The 22,045-nt window shown below is 53.2% G+C and overlaps 1 protein-coding gene across 5 annotated transcripts in view; it reads right to left on the bottom strand.

Moving 5' to 3' along the window:
* Sox102F (transcription factor Sox102F) overlaps window positions 1-22,045 on the bottom strand; it is a 175,196-nt gene that overhangs the window by 152,054 nt on the left and 1,097 nt on the right. Inside the window, exons 1-2 of one of the 5 annotated variants that reach the window (XM_076371299.1) lie at window positions 7,997-8,017; window positions 3,337-3,884 (exon numbers count right to left, since the gene is read on the bottom strand). The exons of 2 other annotated variants lie outside the window; for them this stretch is intronic. The gene's annotated coding sequence lies outside the window, so the exon portion shown is untranslated. Of the gene's footprint in view, window positions 1-3,336; window positions 4,058-7,996; window positions 8,018-9,224; window positions 9,299-22,045 lie in introns of those variants that run through there. 2 more of the 5 variants (XM_076371300.1, XM_076371298.1) reach the window with 2 other exon arrangements.

Here is a 22,045-nt window from a genome sequence, read left to right as displayed (position 1 = left end):
AAAAGCGGCAATTCACCCACCACCCAAATCACTGCTGACAGCAGCTCCTTTTAAGTTGGAAATATGGCCACTAAAGGTGGCTACCGTTCACCGTCTCGCGGTACTCATGCGCGCTCGCGCGTCCGCGTTCTCCGCGCGACCCGGCAGCGCGCGGAAAAATGATCAACCGGTAGGAATTCGTAGACGATCATCTCGATGCCGATCACCGACAGCTGGCACACGGCGATTAAGTTGCTCGATATATTTATCCGAGCTCGTTAGAGTTCGGAAATACGCGAAGCGAAGAAAAAAACAGTGGCGAAACTATGCGAAGATAGGGAGAGCGAGAGATAGAAAGGAGAGAAGCGGCGAGAGGGAAGTGAAACGGAAGAGCGGAGAAATGATGAAACACACGGACAGTTAATTCCGTCGATGGAGCGTGGACGCAGATACGAAGCAGGTGCGTGAATTTATACTCTGTTGGAAGAGCGAATTATTACACCTCGCGTCTAGCGTTACCGATCTCTGGCTACTGTTTCGCGGAACCCGCTCGATTTCGCCCCCGAGCGTTTTACGCAATGGGGTTAATTAAATGTATTAGAAAATCCCCGGGTATCGGCAGATTAATAACTAGATAGAAACGATACCGAGAGGAATTTCTATTCCAGCTGGGAAACGTGTAATTAGCAGCTCTGATTAATAATTTACTGCGATCGCGGACGGGAAGCCTGATCATCCACCCGTAGAGCTGGTCGACGCTTTTTCCCGAGGATACTTTGTCGCTGGCTGATCGATACGGAAAACAACGTAAAAGTGTTTAATCACGTAAAAAGTGCGCGACGAATCGCGGCAAGGACGACGAGCGGCGAATCGCTCGTCGAGATTTTGATGTCGTATATTATGGTACATCTTTCCTGGTCTCTTGCTTCCTGTATTCAACGCGTTCGAAATACCTGTCTTCGTTTTTTGCGCTGATCTCGTTAATGCGACCGCGTGTCTCTGTCCCTCTTCCCCTCTACCCTCTCATTTCTCTCTTTCTCTTCCTGTCGTGAGATCTGCACGGACGAACGCATCGCGGTGGCGAATTTTTCATCTTCGCCTAATTTACAACGGCCTGCCAACAGGTTCCACGTTTTATTATCTGTATGAATTTATTCAACGAATTAATGTTTCCAGCCAATGGCCGGTTACAACCTCTTTATTTCGGAGCAACGGAACGATGGAAATAATAAAAGTGCCTGTAAAAAAAAGTTCCCGGCGTTTTATAGACGAGAGCCATCTCGCTTGTTTCAGAGAGGGATCTTTTGCGGATACGTCACGCGCAGATCGCTCGTGGTCCAGGAGACAATGCGTGAAACACGGTCGATCGCCGGTCAGCGTTAATCGTGACACGTGCACCTTGATCGAATTATAATTCGCGATTTAGCGAATCGAAATACCGGGAACATGTTAAACGGCCCGTGGAAATTAATTTGGTCGTGTACACGGAACATAAACCGCTGATTCTAGATAAATTATTCTTTCCCGATATGTATCCCGCTTGGACAACCGGCGGTAACGATCATAATCGAAACGATCGCTACCGTCGAGAATAGGAATAATCTTTTTACAGCTCTTAGACAGAACGCGAGGTCGCCGATTTTCCCGGCAACGTGACGAGAATAACTCCGATTCCGACTCATCAAACAAATTTCCATTCGCCGCGAGTTTCCGCGAAGTCAACGGCACACTTCACCGGAGAGAGAGACAAAAATCTCTACTTCAACGGAGGACTTCGCGAGCTGTCCGAAAGAAACCGAACCATCGGGCGAAGTGTATTGAACGGATTCCCCATTCGACGCGCTGCGTACGAGCGTACATCGATGGCAGAAAAAGATCGAAAACACAATGGAGCGGAAGAAAAAAAGCAATAACAATCGGGAAGAAGGAAGAACCAGCCTCGCGTTTTGCATACTCGTGAATCCCCGAGCGTCGCGGATCTTAGAATAATTTCCTGGTCGTCTAGCGCGATGACGCCGCTGATTCAACTGCGGCGCAGCCGAGGGCGCGTAAAAAGCGAGTCAGCCGAGAAAGTCGAGCGGGACAGCGGCTCCAAAGCGCGCCGCCGTAACAGCAATTTCATTGACGATTGTTCCGCGGCCGTCGAGGCCGTTTTTGTGGGGTTAATTAAAATAATCAGAAATTATAGCAGGCCGCCCATTACGAGCAACCTACCAAATCGGGGAACAGGTTGTTCGCCCGGCGAACTCGGCAGCGGCGCGGCTCGCGCGTGAATCCTCGGCTTGTTCCGCGTCGCGTCGCGTCGCGACTGATAACCGTGGAGTTTCACCGAAAGCTTCCCGGGGAGTGCTGTCGCGGTCGTCGATCGACGTGTTACATTGTAAACGTGACCGAGCGGCCTGGGCAATATTTTCACTTCTCGCGAGCACAGAAATCTCAACCCGGTCCCCGGCTGATCACGTGCTCACGATAACAGGTCCTGGGGTCCGACGATGTTTGTTCCGCCGTGTCTACAACGGAGCGCCGCCGCGAACGATTATCGACGTTCGACAATCGAAGGATTTATCGTTCCATTTGCCGCGCGGCTCGCCGCGGCGTGGCGTTTGCTCGCCACGAATTCGCTCAGAATCCCGGGTCCGGGCGGCCTGGGTCTCTGCGGCGAGCTCGCGCTCGCGCACGACTCTCGCGCGGTGCCGCGAAACGGGAACTCCTTACACGTCCCGCGCGGTTCCACGAACGCCAATTCCTCTTTACTTATCGCGTCGTCGCTTTATTAGGAGATACCTTTCGACAGATACCACGCCGAGCCCACGTTTTTGCCAGGCTAAACGAGACCCCGAGACCAGAACTCGGGGGTTCGATCAGACAGCGCGCGTCGCGTTTACTGTTCCCCAAGCGTCTAGGAAAGTGTCTTCGATGTTCGCCCCGGGACGACTTGACGGCTCGACGCCGCCGATTTTCCGATTAACTAATCGTGGAGCAGCGTTGCGATGTTATTACCGGCTACCGTTCGACTGATGCCTCCGGTAACTCGTGTTTTTGCTAGGCCGCTTACACGAGGACTGCGTTGCGGCATCGATCAGGCACCGCGCACGGAGAAATCACCGATTCAGGTGTATCAAAATGACGGTCGCTCGGATCGTAAGAGAATCTCTTCGAACGACGACAGATTAACTTCAGGTGTTTCTTAAAATGACATTTGGCTTACGTACTCCGGCGAATAAGCTTTGATTTGACACTCTGACGCAATACACGATTCAGGAGGTGTTCGTAATTATATTGTTCGAAGCGTGTTGAGCCCAGGACATCGTGACGCGTTTCGAATGGTGAAAAACGTGAAATGGTGTGGCGACTCACCGTCAGTTCCAACTGGTAGCTTCCACGGAAGAGCGTCGATCACGCGAATCATTTATCACGAAGATTATTCGTCCGCATAATCGGCGTTTCCTGGCAGGAGCGTAGCTCGAGTATCACGCACACCGAGTGGTCCACGCTCGGAGACACGAGGAATTTCGTGAGTAGCTCGCACTGATCACGCACGGATTCACAAGGATCGTCAGCCTCCGATCGAAGGTGTGTATCCCCCTCGCGATGGCCGCACTACGCGATCACGTTTAAAACTAATTGAGCAATCATCGGGAATCGTAGGCCGACTGCGTTTCAACGGCCGAGCCGGTTTTCTGTCACCACAAACGATCCCGTGTACGAAGAACGGACGACAAACGCGGGAGGGGAGCTAGACGAGACGTCTGGCCCCTTTGGCTTGTTTGTCAACGAAATGGGCGAGACGGTATCACTGGCCGCGGAACGCAACAATGGACACCAGTTTTCACGCGGTCACAATTTATTCACCAACCGGGGCCGCGATGACAAGGCGGCGGGATGGTTCAATCCGATCACCTGGCCTGGCCAGAAAAGGAACGATTAGAAATCGGAGGAAACAAGAGCAACGGGACCGGGACGGGAACAACTCGGAACGGGCGCGGAAGAAGCAACAAAAACTAAAGGGAGGAGAAGAAGAGAAGACACCGGCGGGGAAGCGGAGGCGAACGTGAGGTGACACTGGAAATACCCTTCGCCGAGGCGAACCTTGTCGAACACGAGACGTCACTTAGCACCGAAATTTTCTCATTGACTCACTGCGCCGGTCGATACTCTCTCCGTAATATCGACTCGATTCACTGGAAAGGTCACGAGTGTTCTGTTCGGCGTTCACGATCACAGCGAAACCTCGGGCACGATAATAACGGCTGGCAGGATGACAGTGTCGGGTGAAAATATAGTTTCGATCCTCGGGCACCCGGCAGAGATTCACGTTCACGTTCCCCCGATAATACCGTGCGGCGAACAGGCCACCGATGACAGTAGGCGGGAACCCGGCGTTCCAGAACAATTAACCCCAAAGTCTAATCGATTTAATTAGGCGTCGGCCGTGGCGTGTTTCCGATCGATCCTGGTCATCTCGTCCGTCGAGACCCGAGACCTCCTTTTCTTCCTCCCCGTCATCGGGTCCCCTCGATCCTAATCGACGAGTCGGCGACGACGACGGCGACGTCTTCCTTCTTGCGTCCGTCCCGGAGAGAAATCGAACGGACAAAACCCGCCACACCAAATCGGTCCCTCGACACTCGTTTCACCTAACCGGGACTATTTCTCCGCGGGAACACAGCTGACGGCGAGTCGGCTCGCTCGAGATCTTTCTAGCCGGCGCGCGCGCGCGCGCCACGTCGACCGATCACCCCCGGATCGATGATCGATCAACGATCATTCCGTTCGTGCCGCGGCCGAACGGGAACCTCTCTGAACAGGTGGATCGCGGTTTCGGGTGGCGTGCGGGAGCAACGAGGTGGCAGCGTTGCGGAGCGGAGTGTGGCGACGGCGGTAGCGATTTCCCACGTGTTCACACGGGCGGGCCGCCCCGTGCGCGGCTTGCTGTCAGAGGGCGCGGCGGCGACACCACATATCCCGTCATCCTTTGACCCCGCGGGACAAGATCGCGGGAATCTTGGCACCGCGAGCGCTGTCGGACGAGCGCCGGACGGACGGACAGAATGAAACGGAGGGAGAGAGAGGAGAGGACACCAACAGAGAAAGAGAGAAAGAGAAAGAGACAGAGAGACAAAGAGAGAGAAAGACAGTAAGAGAGAGAGGCAGAGAGAGAAAGAGAGAGAGAGGGAGAGAAAGAGAGAGAGGGAGAGAGAGAGCGAGAACGGAACCGGCGTGGCGCGTGGACTGGCGCACGGTCCAGCTGCCGATCCTCGCGCGTTTCTTCCGGACCGTTTGACACGAGGGAGGCGGCGACGAGGTCAGTGGCCACACGATTTTCCCAGGTTTCGGCGAAGGCGGTTCGGCGCGGCACACAGGGCGAAACGTATGGTGACACACGGCGCGGCGGCGGCGGCGGGGCACGGGCGCGAATCGCCACGGTACGATGACAATGATAATGATATAACAATAGCGTGCGTTCTCCGCTGGTTCAGATCTTACACTGAAGACCAAGGTACACATACACATGTGTGTCGGCCGGGCCGGCAGGTAGAAGAAGGAGGTAGAGGCTGAGAGGTAGGAGGAGTGTGGTGGAGTGTGGCTTCGGAGGGAGGGGAGCCACGCTCTTGTGCACCGGCCACACACAATCGCGTGCCTCCGACTCATACAAACGCGTTCTCGCGTACTCTCTCGCGCGCCTCATCGCCGCAGCTCTATCGCGCTCTCGCCGGGGACCTAACGTGGTGCCTCTATACGCGGACAGCTCCATAGGAAGTCTCTGTGTGCTTCTCCCGTTTCGTTCCGTTTCGTTTCGTCCCGTTCCTTTCGTTTCTGTTCGCTCCTCGTCCTATCGTTTCTCCGTTCTCTTCGGTTCGTACGCGCGCGCGAACCGAACCCGACCGAACCGAATCGAATCGAAGCGTCCTCCTCCTGGTTCGCGCGGCTCGTTCTCCAGGATCGCCTCTCGTTCTGTCCCATGGGACGCACCGTGTGCGTGCGCGGACCCGTACCTGCGGCGAGTGCGTGAGGGGATATCACGTGTGAGGGAGACCGTGCGTATGCCTACACGCCAGGAGACAACGCCATACCGCGCCACACACAGGTATATCGGCCGAACCTCGCCTCCCTGCCTCGTCCCGCCGCTGTGCCACGGCACCTCGCCTCGCTTACATACGATACGATACGAGCGAGCCACAAGGCAGGCAGGTAGCGCACAAAACTAAAGAGACTCTGAGAAGCCGGAGAGCGAGATAGTGACGGGCCGGAGACGGCGAGAGGAGGAGAGAAACGAACGGTGGAACAGAGAGACGATGAACAAGAGAGACAGAGAGAGAGAGAGAGAGAGAGACAGAGAGAGAGAGAGAGAGAGAGAGAGAGAGAGAGAGAGAGAGAGAGAGAGCGAGAGAGAGAGAGAGAAAGAGAGCGATGGGCGGAGGGGGAGGGATTGAAAGAAAGGCGGAGAGGGAAAGAGAGCGAGAGCGAGAGGTACAAGGAGCACGGCGAGGGGTGGGAGAAGGAGACAGCGCTAGAGACAACGCGTATCGACAGGAGGGAGAGAGAAAGGACGAAGGGGCAAAGAGGGAGCCGGGACTAACCACTAGCGAGGTAAGGGAAGAGAGTGACCAGAGCGAAGAGGACGAGAGGAGAAGAAACCGCCTGGTGTCCCGGTGGAGGGGTGTTCGTTGCTGCCGGTGCTGCCGATGCTGCTGTTGCTGTTTAAGCCGCGGGTACGCACGCTTTAAGGCAGTCGCGCGAGTATTATCTCCCTCCTCCCTCCGCCCATCGGAGCTACCCAACCTTCCAGAACTTCTGTCCTGGGGATGCAAGTGGGGTGAAATCCGATCGAACGCGTATCGATCGAGCTCACTCGTCCCAACGCGACGCGGCCGCCTTTTCTGCATCTCGTTCTCTGTCGTTTTCGCGCTTTTATTTCGTAGAGAGTCGCGTCGCCGACGGACAAAGTGAAAATGCCCGGCGACCGGTTTTCCGTTCACAATGTTGGGACGCGGATAACAGGGAATTCATAAACGTGTCAACGATTCCGATCTACAGCCAATGCAGATTAACTCGTTCCCTTTTATGCGTTCCACGACGGAGGAAATTGGAACGATTTTCCGGCGACGTCCAACGCGGCGAGCAATTAGCGTGGCGCGACGAGCAGCCTGGAAAGCTCTCGATTCCAGCGATCAGCCTTATCGGGACGGGGGATCGATAAAACTGGCGACCGAAGTGTAAGAGGGATTAAGACGTGCGATCGGTGGGTGCATTCGGAGCAACCGTGGCCGGCTGTCTCGTTTCCATCGACCGAATTACCTGTCATCTCTTCTTATCGCGGACAATCCGTTCATCCGTTTCACGGGGCACTCGGCCCGAGCCGGGCGCCCGTGATGCTCTCGTTTCATTCTACCCGCCGCTTCTTTTTGCTCGTCTCGTCTCGGCGAGACGCGGCACGTCGCAGCCGCAGTCGCCTCGTCGCTCGACGATCGTGAAATTAATTGAACCGATACACGCCGCGCGCGAGACGCGCATGAAAATAAATCCGGTCGGATATCTGTCGAGCGAGAACCCGCGGCGCGTCCTACGAGACTAGAGCTTCCAGCCCGCGAGGAACCCGCGCGAACGAACGACCCGCGTCAACAATAGCGAACGCCGGCACCGTTACATAAATCGAATTACCTAACAGTCGCCCGAGTCATTGCACAACTGTATTTGCGCGCGCGTCGATGGTACCAAAGTGATTTGTTTGCGCGCGATTTAGAACATCTGTGCGCACGGCCTTCACCGACTGATTCCGTAGGCACTGTCGCGATAATAACCTCGCGCCGCGATCGCGAAGGATGTTCGAGAAAGCTCCGTTATTCATTTTCAGACGGACGCAACGTCCCCGTTTCTCGCTCGACGGACAACCCGCGAAGCGACGCAGTAGATGGCCGAATGTTACGGTTGCACTTTTTCTCGGTGCCGTCACGGTGAGACTTTTCGTTTCGAAAATGAGAATGCGATTGCCGTATTCAATACACTTAACAGAAACCTCGGTGGAAATGGAGAAATACCGACGCCAGGAATTTGTTGACATTCCTTGCAGGATTAACACTGTCTTGGAAAGAGAACGTCGAAGGTAGACTTGCAGCGATACCGTAGGAATTGTCCAGCGCGGGTCATTTATGTTTATATATATTTCCTTGCCCGATACTCATTATCACAACGGCATACGCGGAACGAAGCGATCATTTTTCTTTCCTTCGCCGTGCCAATAATAATGACATCCCATACGAAATTCGCTTACACTGGTAACGATAGTTTAATTCTATCCGTTTCATTGTTCCAGTTCCGTTGACATTTCAATGACATTATAATCGTAACGACGCCACAGCCTCTTAAAATCCGAGTGCATCTCGTGGCTGTATCCACTCGACAACCCCCCATACTCGGTCCACCCACGCAGGAGCGAGAGAAACGTGCACGCGCGAGCGAGCGCGCGACATTCCACGGAAAAAGAAAGAATCGGGCCACGGGGGAGAGTCTTTGATTTATCGTCGCGCGTTCTGGGACGGAGTGGCAGGGATCGGGCGTGATCGGTTGCGCCACGTCGCGTTCCAATTTTGACTTCGAGCCCGGTCGGCGGATAATGAATCGGTATGCAAAAGCACGAATAAGGATCATAACTCATTCGTGCGATATCGTGTTCTCACACGCGGTCAATCGCGGACACGGCTCGTGGGATCGACGGGACGCGCGCGCGGCTCCGCCCGGCGACTCTCGGCCCTGTCGCCCGACGCTCGGGCCGAGATAAGAATACGGAGAGGGCCGCGAGCGCGGCAATTACAACTGCGTACATTCCCGCGGCGTATACGCGCGTCGAACGCCGCGACGATGTTCGATACAGAACATCCGAGGCGGACAGGGAGAAAGAAACAACGAGAGAAAGAGAGAGGAGGGGAGATGAAAAAAAAAAGGAAAAGGTCGAGTCGAACTGACATGAAATATGCGATCGCGTCCACGTAAAAGTATCGGCCCACCATCGTCCCTGTTAAGTGTCCGGCACTCGGCCGCGAAACCCACTCGCGACCGGGTTTCCTAGCGGCGTTTCGCAGCAGCCGCGTATTCTGCGTCGCACGGCGAGCGATTTTAGCCCGTGGAAACCGGCTGCTCGCTGCCGGAGTGATTAATAGCCGTCGGCTGTCGACAACGCGTGAACCGGTGCATCCGATTACGGGGGTGAAGTTGCGTCGCGGAAGGGGAGAGCTCTCGTTTCTTACCAATCCTGGCTCGCGCTGACCAAGGGGAACTTATTTCCTCGAGGTGACACGGGACAGCCGGGTACCATTGTATTCCGCGCACCTGATGCTCGGACCGGCGGACTCTTTCCCGGCGATGTTAACCGATCGACACCAGAAAACCGTCGCGACCACGCGTCGAGGGCGCGCTAAGCCGAGAAAGGAGGACAGAGGGAGACTGGGGGAGCCGATAGTGATCACCGTACATACGGAGATAATGGATTTCACGGGGCGGAAGACACTCGCGCGCTGGCAGGTCGGCGGCGCGACTGAAAACGGCGTCGGTTCGGGGGCGGATTTATCGCGTGCCTCCTGGACATTAACTGGGCAAAGTGTCAAGGGCGACTGAGCTTGTTGCGGCACGGATGGTTCTCTTTATCAGCGGACGAACATTGACGGGAAACCGTGAGAAAGAGAGACGGGATAGGCCAGATAGAAGGCTGGGGCCGTTGGACGGTTACAGAGGCCTGGAAACGGGCTGGCGAGAGAAAGAGACGCAAGGCGCCCAGGGGGTGAAGGGTTCGCTCGAAAAGCAGGGTACCCGTGTCCATTGACCGTAGGTACGCCAGTGTCGACCGCATCGATAATTCGATAAAGTGTCCTCACATTACCCTATTGATTGCTCCATTGTCCCGCGACGCTTCTCGGCGATGGCCCCGTCCGAAGCTTTCAACCCCTTGGTTCAACGCTTTGCTTCCTCTTCCTTAGTCTCGCCGAGCCGACTCGTTTGTGTACACGATTATAACGATATTTCCATACGTAAAGGGATAGTTCTGTATCGATCGGACGGGCGCAGCTTCGGTAATCATGCAACGGTCGGACGATACACTGTTTTGTGTATCGAAGATCCGCGACAAACAGCCCGTTCCACTTCAGATGAATCCTTTCAACTTGGAAAATCTTTTTATCCGTCTCACGGATCGGTGCGTCGATGTTATTCGTGTCTTCGATCGTCCACTAACTCGTGTTGGCCCCGTGATCTCCATATATCAAGGGCCACGCGAACCGACCCGATGGATCTCTCGTGAAATCGGCGATCGATTATACCCGAGGAGGGTCTCGAAAGAAAGCTGGCGATGGAGGGGCGCGAGAGAGGGCCGAGGCGAACACAGGAGACTGTGGGCCTCTACTGCATGCCTGAATCCTAATTGAATCGTCAGGATGCTCGACTACCGGCCCTTCTCTGGCCCGCTGACATCAAGAATGTGACAGACAGTCAGGCATCGTGCCCTTTTCAGAGTCCCTCCGCGTCGAAGTTCGAGCGACCCGCCGCCGTACGATTCCGATGTATTGCCCGTCGCCCCGGCCAGCTGGTTTACGCATAATTTGGCCGGCCGTGATTTGGGTTTACGGCGTGCGAACGCCCGCCGAGTGACTTCGGACCCGATCCGAGACAGTTTAACACGGAAGAAACCAATTATGTCTTCGCGAACGCGTTGCCGGTGGTTCCGTGCATTCCTCCATCCGCTGAACGAACTTTTAAAAGAAACCCTTTGAACGGACTGCGTTATTTCGTGAAAAATAACACGGCCCAACGCGTTCGGATGCTTAACGAGCAATGAGACGTTCGAATGATTTTTCAGCTATTATGCCTCTCGCCGAGGTCAAACTAACGGATTCCACAACTCCGTCTTCTCGTCTTTTGTTTCTCCGCTAGTTTCACGTTTCCCGCTGGGTCCACCTACGGAGCAATTAATCAAATGCCTCGTTACTTCTCTCAGAAACAATTTGCATCAAGTTTTCTTCTCCCCTCTGGACTGACCTTTTGGAATATAATTTCACGAGTTACCGACGTAGTTCATTCTTGCACGGGGAACAATGAAAGTGTGGGTTCCAATGCGCGAGAAATATCTCCGGTTACTCGTGTACGGTAATATCGTGCAGTTTCCTTTCCTTTTTCTCTCAGAGTCGCTTTCGAATAAACGGTGAAAAATTTCGGACGACGTTCGAGATCACAGGCCTTCGTTTCGACGATGCCCGTCTCTATTCTGGCTTGGAATTATGACATAAATCGTAGCGGCTGGGGTCTGTTCGTCATATTAATCGAAGCGAACGTAACCGACGATTTTCGGTTCTGCTTGAAATATCAAGCGTAGCGCAGGATTCGGCTCCGGCCTCTGGGGAATCTTCTGACATTGGACTTGAGCTAAGCCTATCGTCGTAGTGTTTGTACCTGTTCCTGTGGGCGGAGCACGGCGTGCCATTCTATTTCAGCTCGGCTTTCATTCATAACTTGGGTTTTTAATAGCTTGCCGCGGCACAACGCGCAGCGCCTCTGGCGACATTCGAGGATAGCCCCGATTTCTTCGTCCCCTCGACGCGATCACTGCACTCCTCCCTCTACCGAAACTCTTTTCTCCCGATTTCAGCTGGCGACACTCTTGCTGGGAGGATCATCCGCTCGAATCTTTATCTTCTCCCCTTTTCCGAACAAAATTTCCCTTAGGAAATTTCGATTTCTTTACCGAAGCGAGGCTCGAAAATTATTCTTTGGACAGTCAATGCGCGTAGAATGAAATATGTTCAATTACTTGAATTCACGGACGCATTTATTTCTTTGTAGACATCGAAATCTATGCGTCATTCGCAGCATCAACGCGACGATATTCAACGCTCGAGATGCCCGTGCTTTCCAATTTCTCTCATCTAACATTTGAACGTCGAACCGTTCGAACGTTCGCAACTCCTTCCGCCAAAAATCATTCGCGAGTTACGACGGTAGCAAAACGAAGCGTGCTCTCTGAGCGGTTATTAATCGATGATTCTTCACGGTACGAAAGCGTATAAGGAAGGAACGATTCCGGTGAAAGAACTCGAGGCAACTCTCGGCTACTTTTTCCTCCCGGATAGAACAGGTCATATTTCTCGACAGTGTATTCCCCTGCGCTCCGAACGCCACGATCCTCTCTAGAACGTGCACAATCCCGGCTCGAACGTGAATAGAAGACGGAGGAAGGGGAGGGGGCGTTAATGAAGAAATCAGACGCACCCGTGTAGCAGAAAACGTGTTGCTCCGCGGCTAGATCGCGAGCAATTTCATTCGCAAGAAACCCGGAATTACGCAACCAGGCATGCCCTGTCGGGAATGATATATTATAGATGCGATACGAAGATTAGATGGCCGGGAGGAGATACAATATTATGCCCGCGGAATGCGTGTGTTTCCTGCTTGATAAAGGAGAAACGGCGCTAATCATTCACGGAGAGCAAATGAACGAGCGCTGGAGATGGATGGGGTTTCCGGGGCTAGAACCGGAAGAGTGCTTGTTACCGTCGAAAGTGTGCATCTGCTCGCATAACCGTAACACGATCCGGAGAAATTCCATTTGACATCGTCGTGTACGGCCAGATCGGCCGAACCCAATCAGATCGTTATCAAAATTTTTATATGGCAAACGGTAAATTTGTGGCGCGTTGCATACGTTTAATACCCGGCCGATCTTCACCGTTGGGCGAGATAGCGAAACGAAACGTTCCGTTCGCAATTAATCTGACAGCGCACAGACGTATTTCGCGTTCGGAACGTTTCCGGTTTTCAAAGTACTCCAGATGCGCCGCAACGCGCGTCTCATCTGCGTCCGTCTCTTTCAATCGCAGGCCTCGCTCCGACGAAGACGCGCGGGCCGATTGTTACGCGTGCTTCGGGCTCCGTCGTTTCTTTTTTCTTCTTTTTTATTCGGACCGAATAAATTCGGTTCTCCGGGTCCCCGAGAATATTAAATTCGTTCGTAACCTGGTTCCCGGTAGATCTTTTGTGGCCACCGTTGAATCGGCGCTTTACGACACCTTCGTCCCGGTTCCGAGAAGACCGGAGATCCATCAGAGTATTCGACGTCCACGAAACATCCACGCAGGAGAAAGCTTTCCGAGCCCGGCCGAGCGAACTCCATTTTTGTCGCAGGTGCGGACGAATGTTCACCAACAAATCATTCCCCGTGGTCGGCGAGCCGCGAGACCGTGTCTTCGTAAGCCGATTAATCCTATCGAGCGTATCTCCAAAGGGCTCTTTCTCGCTCTTTCTCTCTCTCTCTCTCTCTCTCTCTCTCTCCCTCTCTGTCTCTGCCCCTTTATCTCTTCCTCTCTCGCCCTTATTCTCTTTCTCTCGTCGGTACAGCGGGATGGAAGGCCGTGACACGCATATAGGTAGAAACGCGAGGTCCTTTGGGCGCGATCATCCTTCGAATGGGATGGAGAATAGCGGGAGAAGGGGTTGGGGGGTGGGGATGAATATCCGAACAAAGAAGGAAGAGGGATAAGGAGAGGGAGGGTACATGCACGGCGCGAAGACGAGGGGGCGGGCAGAGAGGCGAGGGCGACGCCACGAGGCTTATAAATAGACACGCGGATAATCACTCAGGATTTATGGTAACCACGGATTATCAAGTTGTACAAGGGGGTATATTTCATATTCGCGACGTTACCTTATTTCAATGGGGGAATACCTGTTCCGCGCGTTACAAACTGCATGAACGCGCATACACGGGACGACACGTGTGTTGCGCCCGCGCTCGTTCGACGGTGAACGCGCACACACGCTCCGAGCGAGCGAGCGAGGCGAACGCAACCAAGACGCCACGGAACTGGCTCGAAGAGGCGTCCAGGTTATCCCCGTCCTTCTCGCGCGGCGGTCCGACCTCTCTGTCCCGATCTCGGCGTTGCTCTTCTCTCAAAATCATTCCCACGTTCACCGGCTACAAAAGTGCCCGGCCACTTTTCCGAGAGACCGATCCCCTGACCGATCACCGACGACACCGTACACCGGCTCGATATCCGCTCACGAGATTAGAGCCTGGACTCTTAACGGCCGGAACGGCGTCGTTGGCGTCGCCCGTCAGTGCTGGAATTTCGAAACCACTCGACCGAAAGGATGAAATTGCAGGCGAGATACAGGGGAGGATGAGCCTCCCTGGCTCCGTTCGCGCGGGAAAGGAGGCTGAAACTGCTACCACGGAACGCTACCACGGCTTCTTACCGTACCGGGGGAACACGGAATGCGTTTCCGACCCGTCACCTGTCGAACTTTATACGCAACGATCTTTCCCCCGTGTCTGTCTTCTCGACCGTGCCGTTCCTGATTGTTCGACCGAGGAGCAAACCTGCCGGCGCCCATGACAGATTATTAATACTTTCCACGACGGGACTCTCGTGAAAACATTCAGCAAAAATAGAGTAATCCTTCCCCCGGGAGTTAAGATGCCTTCGATGTAATCGATTTTTCACGATATCCCCCGATAATCGCGATGTTGAAGCGATACACGAACACGCCGGGGAACAATACCGCTTCGTGAAGTTTCGCTTGAACGAGAAGGTGCGTGAGAAACGCTTCTAAGCGTAACCCCCGGAGTCTTATCGTGGCGCGGGTATCTCGCATGCCTCGTCTCGATTCATCGCGATCCATCGGCGGGAAAACGGAAAATGATTCCCGGCAACGTGTTCATCGATTTCGAACAAAGGTGCGCCGCGAGTCCCGATAAACGGACGGAGATCCGTCCGCGGCGATTGCCGCGGCGATTCATTCGTTCGCGGCAATTACGGAGGGGCTCGGGAGAGAAGGAACGCACGCGGGGCTTGAAGCGCGCGAGTCAACTCTGTCGGTTTCGCCGACAGAGGCATCGCGTGTACCGCAGATAATATCTGCCAGGATGCAACAATAGAGCCGAGCCTCTCTTTCACCGCTTCTTCCACGGCCCCCTCCGCCGCCCTCGCCGCCGTGCCACCCCTCACGAAATATTCTCACAGAACAACCTTACATGCCGGATTAACGCACCCACTGGGCTTCCCATTGTCAACGTGCACACGCACACGCGCACACGGCCGCGCGCGTCTACAGCCGCTCCTACAATGCCCCAATATTCCTCAATCCGAAACGAGCCGGCGTCTTTCTACGCGATTGTTAACGGGCAGCTCCCATTATGCAGCCATGGGCCCACGGACCCTTGGATCAGGTTGCTCCGATTTCCACTATCAGCTCGGAACACGAGGGACCAGATGCTTCGCTTTTGGAGCGAGCTGCGTCACATTCGTGTCCTCGTGGCGACGGAAATGAATTCCGATAATTCCGTGTCAAATCAGATCAATATACTTGATAGTCGACCGTTGAATCTTCGACTTGTCGCCGAGTTGCTTAAGCGTTCCTTTTAATTCTCAACGCTCGAGCTTTCAATGCACGGCGACTTACGGATAATATAATTCTAGACGTTTAACAGAATGTCTATCCGCGAAGGGCTAACGCGCTCGACACAATGGGATATCTTTAAGCACGAGGTGTAAATTGAAACGGCGACTCGAGGTAATATATTCGTCAACCCCTCCTCGGAACAGCGCACCTTCTTCCGGACCCGGAGTAAAGTGTGCATAAAATTCGAAGATCGGCAGTCATTTGAATAGTCGGATCGCGGCTGTGGCGTGTGTCGAATAGGAGGATCGTCGTAAACGGTGGCTCCGATTGAAAAGCCTTTTAGCGTGCACCGTTACGCGTTCCCAACGCACTCGACGGTAACGCGAGAGCGACGCGTAGGCCGGTTGATCGGCGACCTTCGACCGTGGATCTCCGACGCGTTATTCGTCTGTCTTGAATTTATTGTCGGATGGCCGTGGATGCCCTTGGCGTAAAGAGCTACCTTTAGGTAGCGGGGAAAAGAAAACACGCTCGTTCCGCGCGCCACCGACAGACACACGCGAGTGGTAATTGAAGAAGATGCGCCCCTATCCCAAGGCATTCATCTGACAAATCCATTCATCCGTTCACCTTACCCGCGCGCCGGCCTTGAACGATCCAACGGCGCATACGGGCGAACGAGAGAAGTAACCATCGCATTCCAGCGGCAATGAAAGCGCGCACGATTCGAGCGTGTCGAGGAGGAACGAAGAAACGGTACTTAAGGGTCGGCCCGTCTCTCTTTTCCCGAGATCCGGGGCCCCGACCGCGCGGAAAAATACTTTCGCTCCCAGCATATCGGGAGCGCACCGGAGGAGGAGCGCCGGATAATTCCGAACGATGACTAGGCGATTCCTCCTCGTATCGTCCCTATCAGCGGATAGTTCGGTCCGCGGAAATATTCCGCGACTCGATATCGAAATCATTGCCCTCGAAATACCGTCCGTACCCGGACGGGCGCTCCATCTTTGCCGTGTGCGCGTTCATTAGCTCGATAATGGGTTACTTGAACGCGAGCCCCGCACATAGCGGGCTCTCGCCAACGGACATTAGATTACACGCATTCCGGCTGCCGATAGTTTGCTCGGGATGCTGCGCGTCCATGAAAAGCATTCGGCCCAAGATTCCGCGACCAAGCAATCCTCGTTTATCGTAATTCGAGCGGGACGGTTGTTGGCTCGGGCAAAAGGGATCGATTCGAATTCGCCGAGCCGAACGCGCCAAGTACAATGTCAGTCATGGAAAATCCTGCCCGGGGAGATAATACGAATCTATACGCCTATTAACATTCCACCGGGACGAGAACAAGTTAATGTTATTCCCCGATGTACGATAGTACTTCCCCCGAGTCCTCCGCCGTGTCCCCCTCCCGTCCGTCTCGCCAACTTTTCTTCCTCCATAGATTCCTCTAATTAGTTCTGGATTTAATGCTGTATCGATTGATCATTTTAGGAGTCGCGAGCGCTTATCGAGAGCGGGCTAATTATCATTGGCTCTCGCTGATACGGGAGTCGTAACGAACCGAAGGTAGAAACTGAAGCTTCGATTGCTCCCGATCCGCCGTGAAATCGTCGTGACAGAGGAGGCGAGCGCGTCAATAACGCGGCCGCGATCGTGTACCGAAGAAGACGTCCTCGATTCGCGACGGCGTGAACGCCTATAGATCTCCTTATTAATTTTTCGCGGCGCCGCGGATCGTCGTCGTAATTCCTTCCGAGGGGCGACGTTCAGTTTTCGCTCCCGTAATTATATCAGCGACGATTTAAATTCTAATGCCCGTGCGCGGTAAGTCCGCGGCGGTTAATGATCTCTCGTCACGCGGCGGGAGCGAGAGAGAAAAATTAACGCTGGAAGTGCCCGTCGCAGATCAAAGTGAAACGCGGGCTTAACGTCGTCACCGGTGTTGTCGAACGTGAAACGACCCGCCGCGCGATATTCGTCGTTACGACACGAAATAAGCAACATCTCTGCGCGCCGCGACCAGTCGTTCAAACATAACGCCACGGTATATGTACGTGTATGTATATTTTCTGTTTTCTTTTTTTTTTTTTACTTCTTCTTCTTCTTTCGTGGTCGGATGAAATTACGTGGAGGATCAGCTCGTTACGAGTATTTCGTTTTTTGGGTTTATATCGGGACGTCGGGCTATTTGTTGGCCGATGCTGTATGCGATTTCGTGCGGGACTTCGGCCGCTACAACTCCCGGGAATTTCTAGGGAGTCGTATGTGCGGTGCTTGGCGAAAGTCAACGCCGACTCGAGGACGCCTTTAGTCCAAAGGGTTTTGACGCTTGGAAAATCCGGTGCTCGGGTAGTCGAGTATGCGGGTCAATCCTCGATAGGGTTACCTTAATGGAAGCGTGGCGCGGCTACCCCGTAACGTATCTTTAATGCTTAACTGTCACGGATTCCAACGGGGGATTTCTGTTTGTCATGAAAAATAATTCGAAGCGAGCCCATCGGGGATGTAAAACACCGGATCACAGTCTAACGAACCGGGCACTCGAGAAACACTGAAAAATTGTAGCGCAATGATGCCGGCACGGGTTACGTTGGTCGTCTCAGCCATGAGCGAGTCGTTAAGCACCGTTCGTTTACATGACAACGGCTTATTAGTCGCTATGAACGTTGCGTAACAATGATATAAATGTGCGATGGCTGATCGGGAGACATTAACAGAGTGAAACGCGACAGATCGCTCAGAGGGAAACGGATAATGAACGGTTTCGATCTCGCGGAACAACCGATCCCTGAACAGCAAAGAAAGCGGCGGGCAACGCGTCCGCGCGAACAGGTTTCCCGTTTGTTAATGTTCTTCATTAGTACCCTATCTGTTATTATACTTAGGTAACTATAAATACGGCGGTGTAATTTCACACTGGAACGTTCTGCTGTCTCGTCCATTCAAACTTCGTTAATCAAACCGTAATCCCGAATTATTCAGCAAATATCCAGCTTAAAGATAAATTCGAATGTTTCCCATTTCGGTATTAGAGTGTAAGATCTCGTTTGCGCTATCAGTTTCTCAACGAACAAGAAGAAAATCCCATCGTTAAGAAATGCAAGATAAACCAGGAATCCCGAGTTCCAAGGGGAACCGTCCAACTCTAGTCGCTTCCAATTAAATCAAGAAAGAAAGGCGCGGAACGATCCAAAAAAAAAAGGGAACTCGCGGCAAGAAACGGGGGAAAGGTGGACGGGGTACGCCGGAGGTGGCATTTTTCCACTGGGCTGGAATACCTGGTGCAGCTGAAAGAGATACGTCACGCACACACGCGTCCAGGGGGAACGCGGCGCAGCGTTACGGACAATGCCGGGCTGCGCTACGACGACGTGAGTACGAGGTGACTGGCTGTGTTCGGTGTTTCGCGAACAAATGGGAGAGCATCGTGCCGGCACCCCGGCTCGGTGGCGAGGAGTCGTGCGGAAAGGGAAAAAGGGCAGCATCCGACGAGGACTACGCCGAGGACGACGACTACGACGACGACGACGACGACGACGACGACGACGAAGAAGAAGTAGAAGAAGAAGAAAAGGTTGAAAGCATTGTTCCGCCCCGCTCGCTCTTCACCGCCGCGGACCGCTCGTTTTTCGTCCCACCACATTTCATACCGATGCACCATGCGGTACCTCGACTCTCTTTCTCTCTACCTTCTTCCTAAAGCCACCTCAAACGCACCGGCCCGTGCTCAGGTGTGCTCCATTGTTAAACGCCCCACATATCGCGTACGCGCTCCTCGCTTACCCTCTTTATTATGTGTTTGCCCATTATAACGAGAGGGAGACAGAGACGGAGCGGTGGGGAGCGAGGGCAGGGGTGGGGAATAAAAAAGAAGAAAAGAGTGGCGACGCGGGGAAAGGGGACTAGAGCAGAGACGTAGAGCCAGTGGCTGAGGGATCAAGTGGCATTGTCCGTGTTCGGGATGCCCCCGCTTTTGTACGATTTTGTGCATCGCCGGCCGAAAGAAAGGCTAGAGATCCGACGCGCAACGGGGACCGATAAAACTCGGCGAGTTACACGAATTCAACCGAACGTCACGCCAGGTTCCCGCAGGAGGGATAGCCGTGACCCTAGCCGCGCGAGGAAACTAGAAGGCGATAAGTAAGGATTTTTGCTCGTTCGGATGTTTACATTATGTTCACCAGGCAACGAGCACGCCGTTTTGTTGCTCGGTTTGCGGAAGCATTTCGCGAGCCCGCCGCTGGAAGAGGTATGGCTCTTTATTGCCGCCTCGTGCACCACGCACGGGATACGCGGGGATTTTTTCGAGCGACCGCGGGATTTCCCGCCGGTTTCCAACACCCATGGAATACTCGCTCAACGGGAGAGTGGTCTCGCCGAACGGGGAGGAATAGAAAAAGAGAAAGACCAGGGCAGAGAGGGATAGCCGAAGGGATTTACGCGGTACTCGCGGCGCGACCTCTAGGGTCGGCCTATTGAAAAATTAGTAAATTATTTAAGGCTCTCCGCTGACCGCGTCGGTGCTTGTTCGCGGTTGATTTATTTCGACTATCGTGATGCATGGGCCGGGTATCCAATATTGTAATAGGTTTTGCATACGTACGCGCGTATCATTGTCGACGTTCTGTTCGCCCCGGCGATTGAAACACTACCCGGGCTATATCTCAACAGGTTCGCCGGGCGTTATGAGTGCCCGCTCTACACGGCATTATGTTCCCTGGATGGGCTGGAACGAGCGAAGGGGGAAGAAGATACCGGTCGCAGTTGTCGGATCAGAATCCTATATTATCGCGCTCTAGAAGCCCCGGCGCAGGTGTATCGGTGACCCTTGTCTTAGCACGTATTCCGCACGCATTTTACACCCCTTACCAACGTCGGGATAAGACAAAGCGAAATATACCTCGGACCGTTCGCGGCCGTTCCTCTTCGGTGCTTGTAACCGCGACCGCCCGTGTAACATTGTAAAATGCGTTTTAACCGTGTATCAGCGTTGAACCGTTTTCTGGTAACCGGTTCCCAGGCGGTTATAGATCTTTATTATTGCGGCCGTACGATGCCCGGTGAAAATATCGGTTGATTGTTGAAATACGGACTGGCTCATTTTATCCAATAAAATAAATTTCACCTAAGTGGTCGGAATTGCCGTCGATCCTCTCGGATGTCAATAATTTCCATTAGCCGGTCGAACGATTTTTGAAGGATCCGATTGCGAGCAGCACGCCGCGTAAATCGTGCTTGGAAATCTACACTCGATCGGCGCGCTGTCCGAACTATCCGCTCTCGCGGAGAAGCAGAAGAAGTCACGTGCATTAATTTTTATTAGAGCATTTCCTCGTATCGCTAATAACGTCCATGTACAACGAATCGATTAACCGAGCACCTGCACACTCGCATAATTTACACGCGTGAGCCGTATGCCCCCTCCCTCCCCCTCCGATTGCCGACGAATTTCACTTTGCCCACTACCATTTCTCATCCCGTCATTCACTCGGGTCGAGGCAACGCTTCTAGTTTCTAACGTACGAGCTACGTTGCATTCTGAGCCTTCTCCGCGCGCGGGGAACTGACCGAAACGAACATAAAAAATTCCATTTTCCCCGTTAAATAAATTTCTCCGGGTAAAGATCAGACTATACTTTCACGCGAGATTCGAAAAATCTTGGAATCGCACGCGGCTCGTACTTCGCCGCTACGTAAGCTGCATCAATGTGTCGGACATTCAATCCCGGCGCGCGTTGCTGCGAGCTCGCCCGGTAATGAAACATTTAACGCGCGTCCCCTTATCTCCGCATCTCGTAATAAACAACGAACGAGGAGGAGGCGCGATAATTCGACCGAGCTCGCTGTTCTACAGCTTTTTCTCCCCCCGAAGCGTTCCCGTTACATAATGGCAACGTTCCGTACGATTATAAAGGATACTCGATGACCAATGAAACATTGTTATACGAGAAACCTGTGTTAATCTTAGCATGATCGAAACTGAGAACACCTTCGACTCGCGAGAATATTCCTAACGCTGTATGTTAGTGGTTAACCAAATAACTGTGTTTCACGGGTACACTCACCATTTTAAAACTCAAATGAACACTAATATTCTCAACTATCAATTACTTATCTTTTCTAACAAACTTATAATTCTTTTCCATTTTACTTTTACTCCAGTTAACTTAACCCTTTGTCCGTTGGCTCTACTGTAGACACATAATTCGCATCATATGATCAATTTCAAATTGTAAAATGCTCTTTCCTCTTACTTGAGTGACGCAAATTGACGAAAGAAACTCAAAATAGGAATCCACGAGTACTTGTAATTTCTCTTTCTCGAAACGAAATTTTAGGTTCTTGAAAGCTTCGCTATAGAAACGAACGAAGGTATCGAGAATGTTCGGAGTGCAAAGGGTTAATTAAGATTCAAGTGGATAATGGATGGAACAGCACCTGTTCTACAATGTTCCGCAGTAATGATCGTACATTGTTGCATCAATTTGCGTGCCTTTTCCGCGAGGTTACCATAGAAATCGACTAGAAAGTTTCCTTCTGTTACATCTGTCGATTACACGCGTCAAAGCCGCGCCGATTCTCTAATTCATCGTCGATCGTGGCCACCATCGCGCGATTTATCGCGAGATCAAGATATTCTACCGCGGGGAAGGAGCCGGGTTTCTTTGCCCGTGGGTAAACCGTC

This window comes from Nomia melanderi, chromosome 10 (assembly GCF_051020985.1).
Source record: "Nomia melanderi isolate GNS246 chromosome 10, iyNomMela1, whole genome shotgun sequence".
Classification (NCBI taxonomy): Eukaryota; Metazoa; Arthropoda; class Insecta; order Hymenoptera; family Halictidae; genus Nomia; species Nomia melanderi.
This window is presented reverse-complemented; position numbering and strand designations above follow the sequence as displayed.